We start from the raw sequence: 9,563 nt of genomic DNA, 5'->3' as shown, positions 1-9,563 counted from the left end.
CGTGCTCTTACAGACTGAGCCAGCCGGGCGCCCCTCAGTTACTGTTAATAGCCTTCCTTCCTGGCCCGTTTTCTCCCCACCCCACTTCCAGCTCCTACCTACTGGGCACCTCAGGCTCCAAATGGCCAAAAGCAAAATCTCGTCCCTTCCTTTTCCTCCCCAAACACCAAGTTCTCTTCTTCGTGCTCCTATTTCTGTTAATGCTCCACCATCTTTCCCTAGGCCCAGCCCTCCGGGATGTCGTTCCATTTATTCAGCAAGTGCTTACTGAGACAGCAAAACTAGGTGCAGTGAAGAGACTTGAAAAATCATTGTCTTTGCTCTTCAGGAGCTCACAGTCTGGTGAGGGAGACAGTCAAGCAATTAACTATGATGAGATAATTGCTCTCTTAGAGGTTTGTATGAAGAAAGCCAATCCAGGAAGCCTTCCTAGAGAAGGTAGCATTTGAGTTGGCATTTGGAGGCTGAATAGGAGCTTGAAAGCTGGACAAATCAGGAAGAGCTGAGGAATCATTTCTGGGCAAGGGTGCGGCCCTGTGTGTTATGAGAGGGCAGGCCCTTAGAGCCAGAATCTCACATTTGTGATTGAGAGCTCCCTTGGGCGGCATGGAGGCCCGCTGGAAGGGGGCAGAAATGGGAGAGGCAGGGCGACCCAGCAGGAGGATTAGGGTTCAAAAGTTGCCATGCATACGGGCTGTGCAACCTTGAGAAAATCACCTGACCTCACTGAGCTTCCATCCCTCATCCGTCAAGTGGAGACAATAATAGGCACCCAAGGGGACGTTGGGGAGGGCAGAGTGAGCTAATGGAAGGGAAAGTGCCGCACAGACGCAAGCTGTTGTTATTGTAGAAAATCTGCCAGGCAGGCTATCTTCCAGCCGCAGCCCCACCTCAAAAATGGCCTCCTGGAGTCTCGTCTGAGCTGGGCCCACATCCTCCCTGCTGGGGCTGGGGCTGGGGCGCAGGATCCCGGGAACACGTGCACACACCTGACTCTGGATCCTGGCTCCCTGGCTGTGTGATCTGGGACCAGGTTCTCCCCCCTCTGAGCCTCGTCTCTCCAGCTGCAAAAGTCGGGCTGAGAACCCAAGCTGCAGGGCTGTTGGGAGAATTCTGTGCCACCTGGTAGGTGATCATTAACTGTAAATAGTTCCCTGTCCCCTGCTCTCTGGTCCCCCTTCTCCGGGGCCTGGCACCAAGCTGAGCAGAGTGGGAAACAGTAAATATTTAATAACACACTGGTTCAGAGCTCCTGACTGAAGGGATGTGTGGAGGAGGCAGAGGACACCTGCTCTCCCAGAAGGGTCTGTGCAGATGTCCCTGGGCTGCAGGGACAGCCCCTGCCAGATCCTGAGGAAACTCTTGTCTTTGGTGACTTGTTGCGGAATCCCAGTTAGCAGGGGCCCTGCCAGGGTCTCCCCGTCGTCCTCCGCTCTTCTTTCCTCTATCCTCCCCCCCCCCCGGGTGGACAGCAAATGGATGGGTACCTCGTTCAACAACCATTCACCCAACCCTTCCCCCCTGTGCCAAGTCTGTGCACCCCCCCGAAATTCAGAGATGAACATGTTTGCCCTAATGTGATTGTATATGGCTTGATCGAGGACTGACTTCTGTTTGTTTTTTTTTAAGATTTTATTTATTTATTTGACCGAGAGAGACACAGCGAGAGAGGGAACACAAGCAGGGGGAGTGGGAGAGGGAGAAGCAGGCTTCCTTCCCACGGAGCAGGGAGCCCGATGCAGGGCTGGATCCCAGGACCCTGGGATCATGACCTGAGCTGAAGGCAGATGCTTAACCAACTGAACCACCCAGGAGCCCAAGGACTGACTTTCAAGAAAATCAGACTGCAAGGCAGGGACTTAACCTCTCTGGGCCTCCATTTAACCATCTGTAAAATGGGGACAATTGTTCTTATCTCTCTACGGCTGCTGTAATGATGAGGGGAGATCATTATATAATGCACCTTCAGGGCAAGTCCTAGAAGTTAATCAGTCTATCAGTGGTGATGATTTTAAGTCTTGAGGTGGATGTCTGCTGGACAGACTCTGTGGAGTGAGAGAGTAGGGGTGGGGGTGGGGACTGGAGGCAGGGAGGGATTCTGCATGGGGAGTTGGGGAAGGTTCAACAAGAGGAGAATATGAGCTGGTCCTGAGGAGAAGTACTTTGCCAAATGGAAAAATGGGGAGAGGCAGGTTGGGGCCAGGGAGTGAAGGGCTCTATGTGTCTAAGAGGCTGGGATTCATTCTGGAGACAACAGGAAGGGATTTAAGCAGCGGAAGGACAAGGTCCAGATTTAGCCTTAGGAAAGGTTTCCCCTGGGACCTGTGGTGAAGGGATTGATGGGGAGAGAGGGGTCTGGAGACTGGCAGAAATGGGTTGTGATAGTCTGGGTGTTGGAGCTGCACGTGGATCGCTGAGTCACCTGCGTGGTGCTCACCTGGGGTCAATGATTCAAAGGTTCCAGTCCCAGGAAATACATCTGCTCCTTAACAGAAAGTAGCCAGAAGAGCCGACCAAGAGACCCGGAGCAACCAGGCAGAGAGCCTGTTGGGCCTCTCTTCCTCCCCAGCTCAGAGGTGCGGCCCCTCCCCCTGCCCCTGGGCCTGGGCCTCCCCTTTGTGAATCTGTCTGTGAACGCGTGGTTGTCTGCAGGCTGAGGCAGCAGAAAGGGCTTTTTGGAGTGAATCAGAGCTAAATCCAAATCCTGATTCTGCTGCTAAGTTAGCTCTATGATCTTGGTCAAATTTCTTAACCTCTCTGAGTTGGTTCTATGGAAAATGTTCAGACTTGTAGTATCTTTACAGGCTTGTATGTAAACGCATAGAAGTATATCCTGCCCACCAGCATGAAGAGTGTTTGGCTGGTCTGGGGAATGTGGGTGACGAGCCACTTTCACACTTTATCTTATTTCCTCCCGCATTGTCTGGGCCTTGTAGAGACTCCGTATTCTACATTATCGCATTTGTAAGGAGCCCTGATACTGCTACCAACTTCACGGATTGTCGGAAGAATTTTTAGAGGATGCTACAGATAAACTGTGCAGACTTGACCCTCACCGAGGATGCTACAGATAAACCGTGCAGACTTGACCCTCACCGGGTATCAGCTCCCTTTTCTTCCTGGGGCCTGGATCTGCATGACGTATTTGCGGGTCTGCCTTTCTACTTGTAACTGTTTGTCTCTTTGTCTCTGTATTTGTGCAACAGGCCTTCTGGATATCTCTTTGGTTTATGGGTCCCTGAGTATCTGTGTTTGTTTTTGTGTTGGTGGATGTCTGTATGAGGGTCTGTGCATCGTGTGCATTTGTGTATCTATGTGTGTGTGTGAATCGGCATGTCTCTGTATATGTGTTTGTGTGTGTTGGTCATGTGCGTGTATGTGTGTGTATGCGGGCGATACATCTGTGTATGAGTTGGTGTTTCAATATGTTCTCGTATTTGTGTGTGTTTAGACGTCAGTCTGTTGTGTACCTGAGTGTTTATGGGTATCCAGGTATGTCGATGTGTCGCTGGGTTTGCGTTTTAGTATGTGTGTCCATATAACTGGGTATGCCAGGGTGAACGGGTGTGCCTGTGGGTGTGTCAGCCTGTGTTTGTATAAGCCTCTGTGTGGATTGTGGGAGCTTTCTCCGACAGTCCACATCCAAATATTTCCCTCTGATCATGGGCAGGGAGCTCTGCCCACAGATCTTGACCTCCCAGCTTCTTTGAGGCCCCAGGGGTGGGTGTTTCCCTTCTAGCCCTGCCCTTGGGCACAGGGCCCAGCTTGCTGCCTAGGACTGGTGGAGTGAGTATCTGCAAATACCTTGAGGGCCCCAGCTGGCAGCCCCCTACAGGAAGCCTTTTCAGCTGGCAGGTCAGGCTGGTCATCCCCCTGTTCTGGGGGTGAGAACTGAGAACTGAATCCTTCTCCTTGGAAAGCAGTGAGCCCTGTGGATCTTGGGTCAGGAAATCCCTGCTCTTTTGGCCTAGGTCAGTGTCCATCTGGCCCGGCTTTTTGTGTTTGTCAGAGGCAGCCAGACAGTAGGGAAACAAAGCATGTCTCCATGGCAACCCGCCTCTGCCTTCAAACTTGGGCAGTTGAGAGGTTTTGTGGACCCTCCTTCAGGCCCAGTGCTGGGACGGGGGTAGGCGGTGAGGATGAGTAATGAAGTTTCTGCTTATGTGCACTGCACCCCCATCACACACCCCAACACACTCAAATACCTCCACACACTCACTACTTTCCTAGGTGAAATCGGATGCTCAGATAGGGAAGCTGGTGCCCAGAAAGGACAAGTGTCTCACCCAGGGACACCCAGCAAGTTAGTGGCAGGATTGAGATGAGAACCGGGTTAGGCTAACTTTTGACAGGTCATTAAAGGCTGGTTGGATAACTCCTTTCAGTGCAGACCTCAGAATAAAGCTTCTCCTGACATTTCTAGAGTTGTTAAAATTCTTACCATTCGCCCTTGCTTGTCTGTGGGCGCAGTGTTTTCTAATTACCTATTAAAACAAACTGCCACTTGGGGCGCCTGGGTGGCTCAGTTGGTTGAGGGGCTGCCTTCGGCTCAGGTCATGATCCTTGGGTCCTGGGATCGAGCCCCACGTCTGGCTCCCTGCTTGGTGGAGAGCCTGCTTCTCCCTTGCCCTCTGCCTGCCATCCTGCTTACTTGTGCTCTCTCTCTATCTCTCTGTCAAATAAAGAAATAAAAAATTAAAAAAAATAATAAAACAAACTGCCACAGAAACAAATGGAAGGCCGGCTCTCAGTTAAAACCCAGACCATCACTTATAACTTGGGTTTCAAATTTTTAGTCCATCATGGTGACGTCACGGTTCCCGCTGATTTACTTTGTGGCAAGTAAAGGTTATAAGTTGATTTATAAACTAAATTTGTATGTAGAAAACATCGCTCTTATCCATTTCATCTCTCAGATAAAAGGCAGGTGGCTTTTGTTTGAGGGGGAAAAAGAAAATTCTACTGCTAAAAGAAAAAGGTTGAAAACCACTTTTCTACACTGTGGACAGCTAAGAGAGTGACAATCGGATCACAGAATAACAGTCCAACCGGGAGCCTGGAGCACAGAGCTGGTGCTCAGATGTTTGTTAAAAGAATGAAGGGAATCAGAATTTGTTCCGCCCCGGAGGTTGGGCAGTGGCCAGAGCTACCTCTCCTTTCTCTCTTGTGCCCCTGCTCCCCACTCTCCTGTGCCCTCTCCTGTCTCATTCTCTCTCCCCTTCTCTCCTCAGCCTCCTAGGAACTGGCATCAGCTCAGCGCTGGGAGCCCACCAGGCTCGGTCTCATTCTGGGTGCCCACCACAGGCCCCTTGGGTGCTTTTTCACCTCTCAACCCAGCAGGGGAAATGGGCGCAAGTAGGCTCAGAACCTGATTCTAGGAGGTGCTGGGAAGATCTAAGAAGACCTCAGCGGATGTCGTTTGACACGTTAACCTGCTTCCTCGGATGCCAGCAGCCAGGGCAGGGGACCAGGGAACGCCCACGGTGAGGATGGGACCTGCATGGCTCCTCCCACCCGCACCCCCACCTTAGGGAGGAGAGGGGAGGAGAGCATCATGCCAGGGGCCTCTTTCTATCTTATGCTCCCACTGAAAAGGATCAAAGGGTAGATTCTTAGTTCGTTCTGAAATAGGAACCCCTTTGGGAATCTGGCTAAAGCTATGGACCTTTCCCCAGAAAAATGCATGCAAGTGCGTTTCAAAGTTAAGCAGAACATTCGGGAGGTCCCAGGAGAAGTACTTTCTCTTTCCAGGGTCTTCACTGTCTACCCTTGAAAGCACCTGGCATGGGGTAGGGAGGCTTGACGTAAAGCAAGTGCTCAGTTAGGAAACACATACACCCACAAACACACACGTGAACACAAGCCAGTTTTAAATTCCACCTCTGTCCAGAGGTAATTATGTGACTGGGGCAAGTCACTCCACCACTTCTTAGGCTGTCTTATCCATGGAATAGGAGTTCTATTAATCACTCCATATCTCAACTTTGCAGAACTGCTCCTCCCTGTACTATAATTTCAGCCCCCCCCCCCCCAGTTGGTCTAAGAACTGAGGCAGTCACAGGTGCTCCTACCCTTGGCTATGTGATTTACAGGCTCTTTTCCTTCCTGGTGTTCCCTGTAAAATGTGAGAGGCTCAGCCACACCTTGGCCTGGCTGCCCAGTCTGGAGTTTGTGAGAAGACCAGGCCCAGCAGAGTACAAAGCTGGAGCTCATGGGAGGCAGGTCTCCCTGGGAGTGGGAGGTGGGGAGCCTTGGGTGGGTATGGGAGCGACATCAGGGTGGCCCTGGGGTTTCCAGAAGCAGAGGGGGCAAAGCTGGAGGGCCTGGGGGCTACTGGTCTCTCCCTGGGGCTGCAGCTTCCTGCCTGGTCAGGTGACAGCCTGGTTCCAGGATGGACTTTGGGCCCTGCTGACATGGGCTGCTGGAAAGTCTGTTTCCTTAGCTGCCCACAGGGCCAGCAAAAAAAACCGTAGCTGAGCTGAGTAGTCATGAATCTAGAGGGCAGGGTTTCAGGATAGCCCTTCCCAGGCTAGCCCTCTCTGGGTGTCTCTGAAGTATGTCTGTCCGTTAGGCCAGGGGACAGGAGGGAAAGCTGGGGCTGCCGGTCTGAGAGTAGTCCAGGTTGGAGTTGCGAGGTGAGAATGTCTGGCTGTTGGGAGTTAGAAACAGTGAAGGGAAAATAACCCTGACCTCTCCCCACTCCCCTCCTTCCCCACCTCCAAATCAGGGGATCCAATCTCTGAGCTGACTCCTGGGGATTGTGGGGATTTGTTTTCAAATTTTTTAAAAAAGATTTTATTTTTAAGTAATCTCTATACCCAATGTGGGGCTCGAACGCACAACCCTGAGAATGAGAGTTGCATGTTCCACCAACTGAGCCAGCCAGGCACTCTTGTGTGTGTGTGTGGGGGGGGGCGGATTGTGGTTTGAAGGGAGCTTTTCTAAGGAATTATATGAACCATTGTCGGGGCCAACTTCATAGATCCTAGTCACCCCAGCCCTGAAGTCAGAAAGGCCCCACACATGGTTGAATGCTCTGGTGTTACCTTCTTGAAAAAAGATTTTTTAAAGATTTTATTTATTGGACAGAGAGAGACACAGCGAGAGAGGGAACACAAGCAGGGGGAGTGGGAGAGGGAGAAGCAGGCCTCCTGCTGAGCAGGGAGCCCGATGTGGGGCTCGATCCTAGGACCCTGGGATCATGACCTGAGCCGAAGGCAGACGCTTAACAACTGACCCACCCAGACTCCCTTGAAATTTTTTTTAAGTAAGCTCTAGGCCCAACTTGGGGCTCAAACTCATGACCCCGAGATCGAGTCTTATGCTCCATCCACTGAGCCAGCCAGGCGCCCTGCCTTCTTGAGAATTTTAATAATCTTATTTATTTATTTATTATTTATTTATTTATTTGAGAGAGAGAGAGAGAGAGAGCGAGCGAGCATGAGTCGGGGAGGGAGGGGCAGAGGGAGCGGGAGAAGCAGGTTCCCCACTGAGCAGGGAGCCCTAAGGGGCCTGATCCTAGGACCCCTCACATCATGACCTGAGCTGAAAGCAGATGTTTAACCGACTGAGCCGCACAGGTGCCCGAAAATTTTAGTAATTTTTGAACAAAAGTTCCTGCATTTTCATTTCGGACTAGGCCCTGCAAATGATGTAGCCAGTCCTGGCCACCAGGAAGAAGGAGATGCTGAAAGGGTTGGTGGGGGGACAAGACTGACTAATACCCCTCTCCTGATCGCCCCTTCCAAAAACCAGAGTAGATTTGCCTTCCTCTCTCCTCCCTACCCGGTGCTTCCACACTATCCAACAGGCCAAGTTCCTGCATGGCTCTTGTTCTCTGTCTCTCAGCCTTGTCTGTAGCCCTTCTCCGTTGATACTTACCAAGTGAGGGAGAGGAAGGGTCCTTAAGGCTAGTTGGTGCTGCTTTAGGCAGAGAGAACATGAGGACAGGGCTCATTGTGATCCCTGTGCCTGGCCCAGTGCCTGACCCAGAAGGGGTCCTCTGGGATGTGGGCTAGACCTGAACGAATGGTGGTTAGACAGGGCAACCGAGGCCCAGCAAGGATAGTGACCTGCCTCAAACCCCCCAGGTTTGCCACAGCTGAGCCCCTAGGGACACACAGGGGGCTAAGGCAGGTTAGGGAAGCCATTTTACCCTGCAGTGTAATTATTTTCAACTTTACGGTGAGTGCTGTCTACACTATGCCAGGGCTGCCTGGACTGGGTACCCCAGACAAATGGGTCTCTGCCCTTGTGGAGACCAGGACCAGGAGAAAGCCATGTGTCCAGAGTCAGGTTGGGTGGATGAAGGCAAACTCTAACTGGCGGGGTGCTACGATGCCCTTCTTGGGACCCCTGAACCCACAGCTGGCCCCTGGGGCAATTTCTAGTCCTGGGGACCAGGCCAAGGCAAGATCTAGATTGCTGGTCTCGGTTTCTCTGCCACTGACCATCTCTGTGGTCTTGGGCAGTGTCCCCTCCTGGATTCAGTTTCCCTTTTGTGCTATGGGGGTAACACTCCCTGCACTGCTTCCCTCATGGCTTGTTGTGGGATCTGATGATTGAAAAGTGCTTGATCAGCTATGATAAAGAGCCAGAGACCTGGAGGAAATGAGCACAGCATTTTCATGATTCTTAAAGGATTTCTTCCCTGCAACTATCCTTAGGCCCACTTCTTACCCAAAGAGGATCTCAAAGCCCCTTAGAAGCTGTGAGTTTATCAAGCCCAAGATCAGCCCTAATCTGTGTTGAGCATCTCGGTGGGGAATCCAGGCCCAGGCAGGGGTTGGACAGCGAAGTCCAAGGGCAAACTGAGGCACAGGCAAACTGAGGCATGACTCTCCTCATTCCCCCTCACTAAAGGGTGAAGCGAGAGCGCAGGAAGCATGGATCCCAGCTCCACATTGAGGGCTGACACTGGGGGAAGGGGCGATGAATTGGGGGTTAGGAGTGATGGGGAGACTCCCAATCGCCAGACTGGAGAGGAAAGCCCACTGTTGGTCACAGGTCTCAGGTGCATCAGCAGCCTCAGTCTCTAGAGCAAACACCTCCAGTACCGTCTGAGTCCTGGAAAGAATTTTCAGAATTCCCATATTCCAGGAGAAGAATGCTAGAACCCCCAGGTCTTCCCAGGCTGAACTCAGGATACCTAGCTGTCCTGGGGTCCAAGCCCAGCATTTCCGCCCCCCTCCCCGTACCTCCTCCCGCGGAGCGAAGTCCCTTTCGTGCCCCCCGCCGGCACCGAACCTCAGGACGGCTCCTCCCGCCCCGCCCCACCCCGCGACCCCGCCCTCTGGGTCCCCCGGGCCGCGGCGCAACCCACCCGACCCCGCCTTCCCCCGGCCCCCGGAGCGGCCGGAGCCGGACAGCCGGCCAGAGGCGGCGGGGAGGGCGGCAGGCGGCGCCGCCCCCGCCCCGCGGCCGCTCCCTCCCCGGCTCCCGGCCGACCTCCGCGCCCCGCCCGCCGCCCGGCCCGCCCCTCCCGCGCCTCTCCCGCCGCCCGGCCGCTCCCCGCGGGCTCCGCTTCCGCCGCCCAAACTTTTCTCCGGCGCGTGTCCCCGCGG

Source organism: Callorhinus ursinus, unplaced genomic scaffold (assembly GCF_003265705.2).
Source record: "Callorhinus ursinus isolate GAN/ISIS: 27379988/994484 unplaced genomic scaffold, GSC_fseal_2.0 scaffold18, whole genome shotgun sequence".
Taxonomy (NCBI): domain Eukaryota; kingdom Metazoa; phylum Chordata; class Mammalia; order Carnivora; family Otariidae; genus Callorhinus; species Callorhinus ursinus.
Note: the sequence above shows the minus strand (reverse complement) of the source record.